The sequence below is a fragment of the Neofelis nebulosa genome, chromosome X (genome assembly GCF_028018385.1).
Source record: "Neofelis nebulosa isolate mNeoNeb1 chromosome X, mNeoNeb1.pri, whole genome shotgun sequence".
Lineage (NCBI taxonomy): Eukaryota > Metazoa > Chordata > Mammalia > Carnivora > Felidae > Neofelis > Neofelis nebulosa.
In genome coordinates this window covers 75306536-75323801 of record NC_080800.1, presented here as the reverse complement: position 1 = coordinate 75323801, position 17266 = coordinate 75306536, and positions in this window count along the sequence as shown.

The window sequence follows — 17266 nt, the reverse complement described above, 5'->3', positions numbered from 1 at the left end:
TATACAAATACAAGGCTAACTCAAGAAGCAAGAAAAATCTCACATATATCCTACACATAAAAGAGTTAGGAAAACAACAGCAAACAAACCCAAAACCAAGAGAAGGAAGGAAATAATAAAGTTTAGAGCTGAAATAAGTGACATAGAAATAAACAAAAAACAATAGAACAGATCAATGAAACCAGGAGTTGGTTTTTGAAAAAAATTAATAAAATTGATAAACCCTTATCCAGACTTATCAGAAAGAAAAAAAAGGACCCAAATAAATAAAATCACAAATTAGAGGAGAAATAACATTGAACCACAGAAATAAGAAGGATTATAAGAGAATATTTTGAAAAACTACATGCCAACAAATTTGACAAACTGAATAAAATGGACCAATTCCTAGAAACATAAACTTCCAAAACTTCCTAATTCAGAAATAAATAGAATACTTTAATAGATTGATAATCAGGAAAGAAATTGAATCAGTATTAAAAAAAAAAAAAAACTCTCAAGAAACAAAAGTCTAGGGCCAGAGGGCTTCTCAAGCGAATTCTGCCAAACATTTAAAGAATTAACGCCTTTTTTACTCAAATGATTTCAAAAACAGAAAAGGAAGTAAACTTCCAAATTCATTCTATGAGGCCAGCATTACCCTGATAACAAAACCAGATAAAGACTCCACTAATAAAGAGAACTGCAGGCCAATATCCCTGAGGAACATGGATGTAAAAGTTCTCAATAAAATACAGCAAACTGAATCCAACTTTACATTGTAAAAAATCACTCACCATGATCAAGTCAGATTCTGGGTTTGTAAGGGTGGATCAATTTTGCAAATCAATCAACATGAAAGACATGAATGAAAGAATGAATAAAAGAATGAATGAAAGAAAAAGCATTTGACAAAGTACAACATTTATTCATGTTAAAAACCCTCAACAATGTAAGTTTAGAGGGAACAAACCTGAACATAATAAAGACCATATATGAAAAACCTGTATTTAATATCATCCTGAATGGGGAAAAACTGAGAACTTTTCCTCTATGGTCAAGAAAAAGGCAGGAATGTTCACTGTCAACACTGTATTTAACAAAGCTATTGGAAGTTCTAGCCACAGTAATTAGTGAACAATAAGAAAGGGCATCCAAATTGGTATGGAAAAAGTATAACTTTCACTATTCACTCTATATAGAAAACCCGAAAGTCTCCACCACAAAAATGCTAGAACTAATAAATGATTCAGGAAAGTTGAAGGACACAAAATCAATGTACAAAAATATGTTGTATTTCTACACACCAACAATGAAGCAGTAGGAGAAATTCATGAATCAATCCCATTTGCATTTGCACCCAAAACAATAAAATACGTAGGAATAAACCTATCCAAAGAGGTGAAAGATCTGCACTCTGAAAAATACAACACAGTCATGAAAGAAATTGAAGATAACACACACACACACACACACACACACACACACACACACAACCTGGAAAGACATTCCATGCTCATGGATAGGTAAAACATATTAAAATGCCTATACTCATCTGGTGGCTCAGTTGGTTAAGCGTCTGACTTCGGCTCAGGTCATGATCTCACAGTGGGCGAGTTCAAGCCCCACGTTAGGCTCTGTACTAACAGCTCAGAGCCTGGAGACTGATTCAGATTCTGTGTCTCCCTCTCTCTCTGCCCCATCTCTGCTCATGCTCTCTCTCTCTCTCTCTCTCGCTCTCGCTCTCGCTCTCACTCTCTCTCTCACTGTCTCTCAAAACTAAATAAACATTAAAAAAATTTAAAAAATGCCTATACTACCCAAAACAATCCACACATTTAATGCAATCCCTATCAAAATACCAACAGCATTTTTCACAGAAATAGAAAAAAGCAATCCTAAAATTTCCATGGAAACACAAAAGACTCTGAATATCCAGAGGAACCTTCAAAAATACAAACAAAACTGAAGGCATCATAATTCTTGGCTTCAAGTTATATTACAAAACTCTAGTGATCATGACAGTATTGTATTGGTACAAAAACAAACACATAGGTCAATAGAACACAATAGAAAACCCAGAAATGAATCCACAACTATATGGTCAACTAGTCTTCAAGAAAGCAGGAAAGAATATCTAAGGGGAAAGACAGTGTCTTCAGCAAATTGTGTTGGGAAAACTGGGCAGCAAGATTCAAAATAATGAACCTTGACCACTTTCTTACACCATTCACAAAAATAAATTAAAAAATGGATTAAAGACCTAAATGTGTGACCTGACACAATAAAAATGCTAGAGGAGAACACAGGCAATAACCCTTTTGACTTTGGCTATAGAAACTTTTTCTAGCTATGTCTCCTGAGGCAAGGGAAACAAAAGCAAAAACAAACTATTTGGAATTCATAAAAAAAACCCAACAAACTTCTGCATAACAGTGGAAACAATAAACAAAACTGAAAGACAACCTATGTAATGGGGGAAGATATTTTCAAATGACATATCTGATAAAGGTTAGTATCCAAAATATATAAAGAACTTATACAACTCAACCCCCCAAAACCAAATAATCCAATTAAAAAATGGGAAGAAGACATGAATAGACATATTTCCAAAGAAGACATACACATGGCCAATAGATACATGAAAAGATGCTCGACATCATGGATCATGAGGGAAATACAAATTAAAAATACAATGAGATATCACCTCATACCTGTCAGAATGGCTAACATTAACATAAAAATTAACAGGTGTTGGCAAGTTGTGGAGAAAAAGGAAACTTTCTTGCACTTTTGGTGGGATGTAAACTGGTGCAGATACTCTGGAAAACAGTATGGGGAAACCTCAGAAAGTTAAAAATACAACTACCCTATGATCCAGCAATTCCCTACAAGGTATTTATCCAAATAATGCAAAAATACTAATTCAAAAGGATACATGCACCCATTGTTTATATAGCAGCATTATCCACAATAGCCAAACTATGGAAACAGGCCAAGTGTCCATTGACTGATGAATAGATAAAAAGGAGGGGATGTATACACAACACATACACACACACACACACACATACACACCACACACTGGAATATTACTCAGCAATAAAGAAGAATTAAATCTTACCAGTGCAATAGCATGGATGGAGCTAGAGATTATTATTCTAAGCTAAATAAGTCAGTCAGGATATCATTAATATGTAGAATTTAAGAGACAAAACAAGGATTAAGGAGGAAAAAATAGTGGGATAGAGAGGCAAACAAATAAACACACTCCTATCTATAGAGAACAAACTGATGGTTACCATATGAGAGGTTGGTGAAGGGATGAATTAAATAGGTGATGGGAGTTAAAGAGTGAACTCATCCTAATGATCACTGGGTGTTTTATGGACATGTTTAATCAATATATTGTACACCTGAGACTAATATTACACTGTATGTTAACTAAATGGAATTTAAATAATTTAAGGAAAATAATTATTTTTGAGTGCTTGTAGGAGTGAAGGTACATAGTACATTGTAGTCCATCAATTAGACAGTCTACTGATGATTCAATATACTAAGTTCACTAGACGTTTCTTTATGATGACCAGTCTTAAGATTTGCTTTCCTGGGGCGCCTGGGTGGCGCAGTCGGTTAAGCGTCCGACTTCAGCCAGGTCACGATCTCGCGGTCCGTGAGTTCGAGCCCCGCGTCAGGCTCTGGGCTGATGGCTCGGAGCCTGGAGCCTGTTTCCGATTCTGTGTCTCCCTCTCTCTCTGCCCCTCCCCCGTTCATGCTCTGTCTCTCTCTGTCCCAAAAATAAATAAAAAACGTTGAAAAAAAATTAAAAAAAAATAAAACTAGCAGTTAATTTGAAAAAAATTAGTTAAAATAATTGATTGATTCAAGTAGATGTGATACTATGCAAATGGATTGTAATTAAATTCAGTTTCTCCCTTTGTAGTTCAAGAGAATGTTAATCATTTAGTTGTTTAATGCTGTGAAATATTTTACCCTTCTAGTATTTATCCCAGCATTATGTATCAAGATTTCTAAACAGAGACTAGAATTGAGAACTATTTTTTTAATTTGGGACTGTCCAAGCAAATCCATTAAAAATCAATATTGCTCATACCCATAGATCAAACCCATCAAATTTCAAAATGAAATGATAATGCAACAATCTTTGATGAGAAAGATCATAAGCCATCTATAACTTTAATTTGCTTAAGCTGATTATATAATTTATAACAAAAAATGAAATTATCAAAGGAGAAAGTGTAGGTTTTAAATTAGACCTGTAAGGTATATGTGTTCATATTTCCCCGGCTGTAACTGAATTGTTAATGACAGGTAGTGATATTATAGATTGAATATTTCTCCTACAATTATGATGTTTAGAAGGAAAAAATATCTTAATATTTAGTTTAACTGAGGTGTTTTATTTGTTTGTTTCCTCAAGGCATTGTGTTCTACAGCACTAATACAGTAATTGTAGGTAAATGTGCATTTTTATTTTTATTTTATATTTTATGTATTTTATAATTATATTTTAACCATTGTGTTTGTTTAAATAATTGACTCTAGATTTTTTCGGTCAAAAGTAAAAAGTCTTTTCTATATGGACAGCTAAGAAAATGCTATTGAAAAATTTTGACCCCTTTTAGTCATTTAACAGCTTCCAATTTTACCTGTTTGTCTTCAGTATCTTTTGAATAGAAATTCTTCTATGTTGACTTTTTTACCACATAACTAACATTTCAAAATTTATCTGTATAGTAGTTCCAAAACAGCTATGTTAAAAAAAAAAAATAAAAACAAAACTAACAAGAAAAAAAAAAAAAACTAACCTTAGGAATTTTATCTGGAAATCAGGTTAAAGGCATGCAAATTATTTCTTAAAAAGATTTAAGAATTTATGCTGTGCAGAAGAAATATGGCTGTGTTAAAATTGAAAAACAATTGTAGACCAATAACTATGGAAGAAAAAATGCTGTCTGTTTATAATGAAAACTCCTTAAATAAAAAGATATAATCTTAAGTAAAACAAACTTTCATTCAAATAAATACAACCAGAGCAAAATATAAGTGGTGTCATTGGCTTTTAGAGTATTTCTTTCCATTTAACCAAACGTCATTAATTTATATTTTGAAAAACAACATGCCCTTTGAAAGCATGTTTTCTAAGCAGAAGTTTGCAGCTCCATTCCATTAATCTATTAAAAACCTGAAGTGTTAGACATTTTTAGCAAGAAAGAAAACAACTTTAAATTAAACAGGGAAATATTTAATTATCTATAAATAAGCAAAACAAAAGTTTCATAAATTGGATCATTTATAGTGTTTATGAAACATTGAAAGTTTACATTAATGTATTTTGGAGACCTGAGTAACAGGGGCATGCCATTAAAGCTAATGACTGTAAAACTGTTCTTATAGTATTTTTCCAAAACAAAAATCTTAGATTTAAGACACAGATCTATGTCACAATATAGCAGAGTTCTTTAGTGAAATTTGAAAAAATTTTAATTAAAACTTAAAACCTCATGTAGAAGGTATATCTAACATTCAAAATTGTAAGTTACTTAAAATATACAATATTGCCTTATAACATTTAGGTTTTATTCAGAAATTTGTTAATGAGTTAATAAATATTTAATTTGTTCCAAAAGTCACGATTTTTTGCTACTTAATACACATTTCTTTGGTATTTAATATACAAATATCTAATCAAAATTACTTGTAGCACTTTGGAACATTTCAACCTATATGATCATTACACATCTAATTTTGTGTTATTTGCACAAGCTATTTTACTATGGTAAAAGACAGTGTGGTATAGTGAAAAGCACACTGGCTAGAGAGACCTAAATTTTATTCCAGACTGTCACTAACTAGCTTTTGTGACCTGGACTGAACAAATCACTTCAAAAGGAATGGAACATTCTGGAAAACAACAAATATTAAGTAGGTGTAATCAATCATAATTCACACACTTAAATAGTATTTGTGTTTTATTAAGTTACTTCAGAAAAAGTGCAAGTTCAGCACAAATTCAAAAATTCCTGAAGGATGACCTTTCTAAGTGAAAAAGAAAAAAAACTGAATAGAGATTCAAGGATACTACATAGTGTCTACGAACATGCATTTCACTGAAAGAGCCCTACTCTCTCTGTTTGGAGGCATTTATTAGAAGAGAAGATAAATCCCAACAATAAACAAACTGTGTTTTCATCAAAACATTGCTATTATGAGTTACTTCAGCATATTGCTAGTATCCTCAAGCCTGAATATCTCATCACAATTTACATTATTTTCTGCAGAGAAATGTCAACCATAAATTAGATTCCATGTCTAAAAAATGCCTTCTTTCTCTTTCTTCCTTTATTAAAAATGTCAAATCCCTGCATAATTCCCAGGATAAATTATCTACTATCTATGATCCAATCAACCTATATAGTGAAAGGCTCATGGAATTTAAAGTCACTCCTAACTAACTTGACCTTAGGCAAAGCCATTTAGCTAATTCTGAACCAGTGTGATTCTTCATTTGGAAAAGGAAAATGAAACAAAGAAAGAGTAAGGGGATAAAATGTCTGCTCCACATAACTCATAGGTTTATTTGGAGTGTTAGATTATTATATGCTAAGTCTTTTGTCAAGTACAAATTCACAAACAAGTATCAATTTCATGTAGAAGAACTGCATTTTTAAGGAAACTTTAAAATAAGGATAATATTTTTCTTTTATATTCAATGGCAATTTGGTAGAATATGTGTCATCGTTTATACTTTTCTTTATTAATTATCTCATGAGATTCATTAAAGAACTTAAACAACATTTGCTTCTCTATGAAAGATATTTTTTTGTGTAATATCTTCTAATAATCTAGTTCTTCCAAGGGAAGTGAAACAAAGTGTGATCTCCCAGGGGGTAAAACTATTCACATCACGTGGTTGACTACTGTTCTAAAAATCTATCTTATGGAAATGCTTGAATATAATTCAAATAAAATGAGAAACCTCAAACCTTCCAAAGTTCCGGGCTGCAAGCATTGCCAGAACATAGCCAGAGCAATACACCTTTGTTTATTATTTAACTTTCTATATCTAAGCCTTGGCTTTAATAAATTTTCCTTTTTTCCCCCAAATATTCCCTTTCCAGAACTATTCTCACAAATATTTTTATCTTTAAAAATAAAGAAATATCTTTGGAACTGGGCTCTGGTTTCTGAGCCTATTTTATATTAGAACCAAATCCTCATTTAAAAGGGCTTATGAGATTTATCCATCTTACTACTCCTTCCTTGTTCAATTTGATTGCATCCTTATTTCTTAGCCCACTATGATTATTGTATAACTGTATATTTATGTTATCATATGTGCTAAAGTACACACCAAAAATTTCTTATTCAAATTCAAAACTCTTAAAACAGTATATGTATATATATATATATATATATATATATATATATATACATATACATATATATATATTGTATTTGGACCTAAAATTTTAGTACACACAGTGACTGATGGCCCAGGTAAAATAAGAACAATGATCTACTGCTGCCTCTGAGACTTAATAGGTAATGTGGTCTTAAGGACAAAAAAGAAAAAGACTGATCTGTGTCTCTTTCTGTGTGTCAAAACAGTTTAGTACCTAACACAGGACTTCTGTGAGATTTTGATAAGATAAAATTTGTAATACTCTAATATGCAATGAAAACAAATTTTGAAATTATAATGCAATCATTCATATAGTTAAAATAATTAAAACAGTATGGTCATTTTATACTTACTGAGGAATGTTATTTTGGGTAATTTCTTTAGATTTAATTCAAAAACTGATGATAAATTTACATTGCTCTTCTAATTGTTTGTTTGGTTTTTTTCTTCAGAAACTCAGTTGTTTCAGTTACCACCAAAGCATGTTCCTAGGTGATTTAGTTACTATCGTTAATGTATGATGTAAGGAAAATATAAAGTGTAATGACATTTTCGAAGGAAATATTAAACATTATATTCTCACAGTTTCATCCATTTCTTTGAATGATAGTATTTACTTGAGTTGTCTATCTTCATCCTTGAATGATAGTATTTACTTGTCTATCTTCATCCTGGAACCCAACCTTAATCTGGAATTCTAATCTTATTCTAATATAATGAACCCATATCTTTAGTAATACTATCACTAATTTTTGTCACACTCTCATATTATTATCAATTATAAGTACTTCAACATTTCATGTACATTATATGGCATTATCTACAGGCTAATCATTTTCACTGATATCTCTTTAAGAACTTTATTGAATTTACATGATTTATGATTAAAATTTGTACAGTTAAACAATATTTTCCTCTATTTAATATTTCCAATACTTAAAAAATCTCATTCTATTAAGATGTATTCATATTACCCCTAAAATTACCCCTAATGTATTCATATTACCCCTAAAGATAGAATTGGTTACTTTGACAGAATTTTGTTTAATATTTTAACATTTGTAACACTTGTTAGATTAGTCTAAGAAATTTCTCATATGTTTTTCTTCCAGTCGTTATGACCCAAACATGGTCTTTTTACATTGTATTCAATTTTATATAATTTTTGTGTTTCTTAATTTTTTAAATGTAAACTCTATACCCAATGTGAAGCTTGAACTCATGGCCCCCAGATCAAGACTCACATGCTCTATGGATTGAGTTAGCCAGGCTCCCCTAATTTTTGAGTTATAATGCTATTTTAAAGTGACTCAATTTATTCTTATTCTGTCTTAAGGCATAAAAAGCATATTTTAATAGAACTGATATTTCTTCTTTGTACAGAGTCAGTTTTTATCTCCTCTATGAAAATAAAATTTAGAGAGGTCTGTTATTTTTCACCTGGTTTTTGCTTCTGTTTTCAGTATTTCTTTTTTTTTTTTTTGTATATTTTGGAATTTCTCTCTCAAAAAATATATATGTATATATATATATATATATATATATATATATATATATATATATGTGTGTGTGTGTGTGTGTGTGTGTGTATGTGTGTGTGTGTATACATACGTATATATATGTATTTGGCTATATATATGTATATATATATGTATTTGGCTACTGTATATACCTCCTCAGGCAGGCAGATGTCTATGCTAAACATGATTAAATAATATTAAGGATAAAAAATCCAAGGCAATTTGGCAGATACCAAAGTTCATTTAGCACTTACAAAAAACACTTCACTCCAACTGGCCCTTTACTTCATTGGAATCCTCAAGCTGACATCAAACAAGCTCTGCTGTTGCTATTAAAGTGTCAGAGAATAGAAAAGATTAATAGTTTCATTGGGAAGGCAATGGATTATGAATACCAATGCTACAATTAAGACATGAATCCTAGTTTCAAAGTGACAACTTATTCAGTTGTTTTCCTAAATCTGCCGGAACCACACTGTGCCTTCTAACAAACAGTTTAAACACTTATACTTGACATTTTTCAATAGCTGTTTTCAATGTTGTTTGTTTTAATTTGAATCTAGCTCCATATCAAGATGAACTGCACACAAATGGAATTATAAGAATTTCCTAGATGATTATTAATGCAAAGTTCACTTAGACTAAATGATTATTCTGCTGTAGTCAAGATAGAAGTATAGTATGAAGAAAATAGGCAGCACAGTGCCTAATTTACCATTTGTTCCTGTCTGAGGGGACTTTTGAGAGAGAGAGAATATAAAATAACCCTTACCAAGCCTCTTTTGCTATTGTTTTTGCTGCCCTTAAAAATATTAGACACTCCTTGAAACTAACATTACATTGCGTGCTAACTGGCATTTAAATAAATACAATGAAACTAAAAAAAAAAAAAGTACTACTTTGCACTGGAGGCTTTCGTTATGAAGATGTTCAGCAAAGGTTTAGATCCACTCACTGATGTAAGATGTAAAATAGCTGAATAAGGAGATTCAAACGTGGTTCCTAATCTTATGAGGACAACTTGCATTTTTTCACAGACCAAATCTTTTTTTTCTGTTCTAACAGTCAGATGGACAATTGAGCAGGACTAATATTTCATTCCTTATACTTTATGACTTCCTGAAATTGGAAATTGCCTGCAAGTGCTGAATACAGATGAAATCTGGCATTCATTCTAAACTCATAAGTCAAGCATAAATTATTAAAATAGATATACAATAAAAAATCAGACACTTAGAAAATAAAAACGTCTGCAAATTAGGTAAATGAAAATTTAATTGGTTATTTTATTCTGAAATCTGAATGATTAATTGATATGTTCATATTCAGTATTTCACAAACTAATATCATCAAGGATCTATTATATTAAACTTTTCAGAATTTCTGGATCTTTTTGGAAAAAGCTTTAAAACTATCGGTAGACTGGGGAGGGAGCCAAGATGGCAAAACAGCATGGAAGCTTTTTGTATGTCTCCCATCCATGAAGTATAGCCAGACCAACACTAAAACATCCTGCACACCTAGAAGACTGAGTTGAGGATTAACACAACAATCTGCATAACCTGAACCACGGAATTCAACAGGTACATGGCAAGGAGAGGTGAACTTGGGGAGCAAGAAGCCACGGCGGGCAGAGAGCCGCTTTTGCAAGCAAAGAGAGGATGGAGACGGGGAGAGGGTGGTGGGGAGGGGTGGAGAATACCGGAAAAGCACCCCTCCCCAAAAGCACCTGGAAAGAAAGTGGAAAATTAGAAACAGCTGCAGGGACTAAACTAAAAAGGGAGAAAGGAGAAAGGAGAGGGTTTAAATTCTATTAAGACTGTAAACAAGGGGGGGGCGCAGAGTCTGCAACTCCACAGCTCAAAACCTGGCGGTGCTCTGGTGGGAAGGGTGAATCTCCAGGAGTAGAGTGGGGTCTGGGAGGTTCTTGCAACACATGGGGAAAAGCGGTTCCATTGCTGGAAGGACATTTGGTAGAGACTGTTGAAGTCACCTGGTCCCAGCAGACCCCAGAAAATGGCCGCATTTGCTGGTGCTGGAACAAGGTCGTTAAGGGTGAAGCCTGGTGCCAGATGTGTGTTGTAATTTTCCATAATCCCTGAAATGCTGCTGCTACACTATCTCCTGAACTTTTTCTGGGGCGGTCTGGAACCTGGCCGCAGTATTGGGGCACTGGAAGCAGCAGGGTCCAGCAAGCGTTCCTGGGAGCAGCTGACATTTGGCCATTGTTCAGCCGTTGCTTGGTGAGACGCTCCCGCAGAGGGGCAGAATGGGTCAAAGCCACAGTCCTTCAGGGCCGGGGAAAAACAGCCACATCTGAGACAAAACTCGGGAGAGAGGTACTGCCTGGGGTTTGGCCATGGACAGTGAAAAAGCTGGGAGTGGACGAAAGCTGAAGAAAGAGGACATGTGTGCTATTGCTGATCTGGGAGAACAGAGTTATGATACTGGGTAGCTGAGTGACGCCATTTTCACCGCTCCCGTGCATGTTTATAGGCACCTAAGAGTGCCACAAAAATTCACTCCAGTAGGCTAGCAGCACCATCTAGTGGATAATGGAGCCATTACACTAAGACCCGCCCAAATAGGCCAACCTCCCTCTTCAAGAACACAAGTCTCACCTCCTGCTTAGTTTACAGACAATAAAGCTCTTCATAGCCTGACTTCTTGGGGAAAACGAAGTAATTTCAGTCGTGTTTCAATCTGTTACCAGGTCCATCTAATCATTTTTATTTCTTTTTATTTCCCTTTTTCACTTCTTTTATTTTTCTTGTATACAGAAAGAAAACATTCATTTTTATTTTCAGTATTTATTAAAAATATTTTCTTTAATGTTTTTACTATATTTTTTACTTTTGTGTAATTTTTTTCAAATTCTATATTACATCCATCATTTTATTTTAGTCTATCTACTTCAGTGTATTCACTATTTCAAATTTTCAAACTATTTCCTTTTTTTCTAATTTTTCTTTTTTGTTTCTTTTCTGTTTCTTGAATACAGAAAGAAAAAATTCATTTTTCTTTTCTTTTTTTTATTTTTTTAACGTTTATTATGTACTGAGAGACAGAGAGAGACACAGAGCATGAGCAGGAGAGGGGCAGAGAGAGGGGGAGACACAGAATCTGAATAGGCTCCAGGCTCTGAGCTTTCAGCACAGAGCCCGACACGGGGCTTGAACTCACAAACTGTGAGATCATGACCTGAGCCAAAGTTGGTCGCCCAACCTACTGAGCCACCCAGGCGCCCCTATTTTCAATTCTTATTAAAAATATTTTCTTTAATTTTTTGTACTATATTTTTTACTTTTATGTAAAACTTTTCAAATTCTAGTTTACTTCCATCATTTTATTTTAGTCTACTACAGTGTATTCACTTTTTCAAATTTTCAAATGATTTTCATTTTTTTCTTTTCTTTTTTCTCTTTTTCCTTTCTTTTCTTTTTCTTGAATACAGAGAGAGAAAAAAATCATTTTTATGTTTAATTTTTATTAAAAATATTTTCTTTAATTTTGCTACTATATTCTTTACTTTTGTGTAAATTTTCTCAAATTCTATTTTACTTCTATTATTTAATTTTAGTCTACTCCAGTGTATTCACTTTTCCAAGTTCTCAAACGATTTCATTTTCCCCCTTCTTTCTCTAATCTATCAAACCACTTTCCATACCCAGACCAAAACACACCTAGGATCTAGCATCATTTACTCAATTTTGTGTGTGTGTATGTGTTTATGTGTGTTTAATTTTTTAATTTTAGTTGGTTTAATTTTATTTTTTAAATTTAATTTTTCTACCTCATTAATTTTTTCTCCCCTCAAAATAATGAAACAAAGGAATTTACCCCAAAAGAAAGAGCAGGAATAAATGACATCCAGGTATATAACCGACACAGACACAAGAAAGATATCTGAACCAGAATTTAGAATCACAATAATAAGAATATTAGCTGGAGTAAAAAATAAAATAAAATTCCTTTCTGCAGAGATAAAAGAATTAAAAACTAGTCAGGATGAAATAAAAAATGTTATAACTGAGCTGCAGTCATAGATAGATGCCACGGCTGCAAGGATGGATGAGGCAGAACAGAGAATCAGTGATATAGAGGACAAACTAATGGAGAAAAATGAAGCAGAAAAAAAGAGGGAGATTAAGGCAAAAGAGCACAATTTAAGAATTAGAGAAATCAGTGACCCATTAAAAAAGAACAACCTCTCCCTCCCCCATTCATGCTCTGTCTCTCTCTGTCCCAAAAATAAATAAAAAACGTTGAAAAAAAATTTAAAAAAAAAAAAAAAAAAAAAAAGGGGCGCCTGGGTGGCGCAGTCGGTTAAGCGTCCGACTTCAGCCAGGTCACGATCTCGCGGTCTGTGAGTTCGAGCCCCGCGTCAGGCTCTGGGCTGATGGCTCGGAGCCTGGAGCCTGTTTCCAATTCTGTGTCTCCCTCTCTCTCTGCCCCTCCCCCATTCATGCTCTGTCTCTCTCTGTCCCAAAAATAAATAAAAAACGTTGAAAAAAAATTTAAAAAAAAAAATAAAAAAGAACAACATCTGAATCATAGGGGTCCCAGAAGAGAAAGAGTAAGAAATGGGGGTAGAAGGGTTATGTGAGCAAATCATAGTGGAAAAGTTGCCTAACCTGGGGAAAGACATAGACATCAAAATCCAGGAAGCACAGAAGACCTCCATTAGATTCAACCAAAATCAACCATCAACAAGGCATATCATAGTCAAATTCACAAAATACTCAGCCAAGGAGAGAATCATAAAAGCAGCAAGGGAAAAAAAGTCCCTATCTTACAAGGGAAGACAGATCAGGTTTGCAACAGACCTATCCACAGAAACTTGGCAGGCCAGGAAGGAGTGGCAGGATATGTTCAGTGTGCTGAATCAGAAAAATATGCAGCCAAGAATTCTTTACCCAGCAAGGCTGTCATTCAAATTAAAGGAAAGATGAAACGTTTCCCAGACAAACAAAAATTAAAGAAGTTTGTGACCACTAAACCAACCCCGCCAGAAATTTTAAGAGGGACTCTCTGATGGGAGAAAAGATGAAAATATAAAAAATAAATACATACACACACACATATATACATACCAAAAGCAACAAAGATTAGAAAGGACCAGAGAACACCACCAGAAACTCCAACTCTACAAGCATCATAATGGCAATAAATTCATATCTTTCAGTACTCACTCTAAACATCAATGGACTCAATGCTCCAATCAAAAGGCATAGGGTAACAGAATGGATAATAAGACAAGATCCATCTATTTGCTGTTTACAAGAGACCCACTTTAGACCTAAACACACCTTCAGATTGAAAGTAAGGTGATGGCGAACCATCTATCATGCTAATGGTCGACAAAGGAAAGCCAGAATAGCCATACTTATATCAGACAATCTAGACTTTAAAATAAAAACTGTATCAAGAGATGCAGAAGGGCATTATATCATAATCAAGGGTTCCATCCACCAAGAAGACTTAACAACTATAAACATTTATGTGCCCAATGTGCAAGCATCCAAATATATAAATCAATTAATCACAAACATAAAGAAACTCATTGATAGTAATACCATAATAGTAGGAGACTTCAACACCCCACTCACACCAATGGACAGATCATCTAATCAAAAAATCAACAAGGAAACAATGACTTTGAATGACACACTGGACCAGATCCAATTAATAGATATATTCAGAACATTTCATCTAAAGCAGAAGAATACATATTCTTCTCCAGTGCACATGGAACGTTCTCTAGAATAGACCACATACTGGGACACAAATCAGCCCTCAGCAGTTACAAAAAGATCGAGATCATACCATGCATATTTTTAGACCACAACACTATGAAACTGGAAGTCAGCCACAAGAAAAATTTGTAAAGGTAACAAATACTTGGAGACTGAAGAACATCCTACTAAAGAATGAATGGGCTAAGCAAGAAGTTAAATAGGAAATTAAAAAGTACATGGAAGCCAATGAAAATGATAACACCACAACTCAAAACCTCTGGGATGCAGCAAAGGAGGTCATAAGAGGAAAGTATATAGCAATCCAGGCCTTCCTAAAGAAGGAAGAAAGATCTCAGATACACAACCTAACTTAATGCCTTAAAGAGCTGGAAAAAAAACAGCAAATAAAACCCCAAACCAGCATAAAACAGGAAATAATAAAGACTAGAGCAGAAATTAGTGCTATCAAACCCCCTCCCCCAAAAAAAGTCGAACATATCAATGAAAGCAGAAGCTGGTTCCTTGAAAGAATTAAGAAAATTGATAAACCACTAGCCAGTTTGATCAAAAAGAAAATGGAAAGGACCCAAATCAATAAAATCAAGAATGAAAGAGGAGAGATCACAACCAACACAGCAGAAATAAAAAAAAACAATAATAAGAGAGTATTATGAGCAATATATGCCAATAAAATGGGCAATCTGGAAGAAATGGACAAATTCCTAGAACATATACATCACCAAAATTGAAACAGGAAGAAATAGAAAATTTGAGCAGATGCATAACCAGTAATGAAATCGAATTAGTAATCAAAAATCTCCCAAAAAACAAGAGTCCAGTGCCAGATGGCTTTCCAGGGGAATTCTACCAAACATTTAAGGAAGAGTTAACACCTATTCTCTTGAAGCTGTTCCAAAAAATAGAAATGGAAAGAAAACTTCCAAACTTTCTATGAAGCCAGCATTAACTTGATTCCAAAACCAGACAGAGACACCACTAAAGCCTGACTATAGACCAATTTCCCTGATGAACATGGATGCAAAAACCTCAACAAGATATTAGTCAACTGGATCCAACAATACATTAAAAAAATCATTCACATGGGGCGCCTGGGTGGCGCAGTCGGTTAAGCGTCCGACTTCAGCCAGGTCACGATCTCGCGGTCTGTGAGTTCGAGCCCCGCGTCGGGCTCTGGGCTGATGGCTCGGAGCCTGGAGCCTGCTTCCGATTCTGTGTCTCCCTCTCTCTCTGCCCCTCCCCCGTTCATGCTCTGTCTCTCTCTGTCCCAAAAATAAATAAAAAAAAAAAAAACGTTGGAAAAAAAAAAATCATTCACCATGACCAAGTGGGATTTACACCTGGGATTCATGGCTGAATCAATATCTGCAAAACAATTAACGTGAATCACCACATCAATAAAAGAAAGGACAAGAACCATATGATCCTCTCAATAGATGCAGAGAAAGCCTTTGACAAAATACAGCATCTATTCTTGGTAAAAACCCTCCATAAAGTAGGGATAAAAGGAGCATACCTCAAGATCACAAAAGCCATATGTGAATGACTGAGCACAAATATCATCCTCAATGGGGAAAAACTGAGACCTTTCCCCCTAAGGTCAGGAACAAGACAGGGATGTCCCCTCTTGCCACTGTTATTCAACATAGTATTGGAAGTCTTAGCGTCTGCAATCAGACAACACAAAGAAATAAAAGGCATCCAAATCAGCCAGGAGGAGGTCAAACTTTCACTCTTCGCAGATGACATGACACTCTATATGGAAAACCCTAATGATTCCACCAAAAAACTGCTAGAACTGATCCATGAATTCAGCAAAGTTGCAGGATATAAAATCAATGCACAGAAATCGGTAGCATTCCTAGACACCAACAGTGAAGCAACAGAAAGAGGAATCAAGGAATCGATCCTATTTACAATTGCACCAAAAACCATAAAATACCTAAGAATGAATCTAACCAAAGAGGTGAAAAATCTACACACTGAAAACTATAGAAAGCTTATGAAAGTAATCGAAGAAGACACAAAAAAAATGGAAAAAGATTCCATGCTGCTGGATAGAAAGAACAAATATTGTTAAAATGTTGATACTACCCAAAGCAATCTACATATTCAATGCAATCCCTATCAAAATAACACCAGCATTCTTCACAGAGCTTGAACAAATAATCCTAAAATTTATATGGAACCAGAAAAGACCCCGAATAGCCAAATCAATCTTGAAAAAGAAAACCAAAGCAGGAGGCATCACAATCCCAGACTTCACGCTATACTAAAAAGTTGTAATCATCAAGACAGTATGGTACTGGCACAAGAACAGACACTCAAAGCAATGGATCAGAATAGAGGACCTGGAAATGGACCCACAAACGTATGGCCCACTAATCTTTGACAAAGCAGGAAAGAATATCCAATGGAATAAAGACAGTCTCTTCAACAAGTGTTGCTGGGAAAACTGGACAGCAACATGTAAAAGAATGAACCTGGACCACTTTCTTACACCATCCACAAAATAAACTAAGAATGGATGAAAGACCTCAATGTAAGACAGGAAGCCATCAAAATCCTCGAGGAGAAAGCAG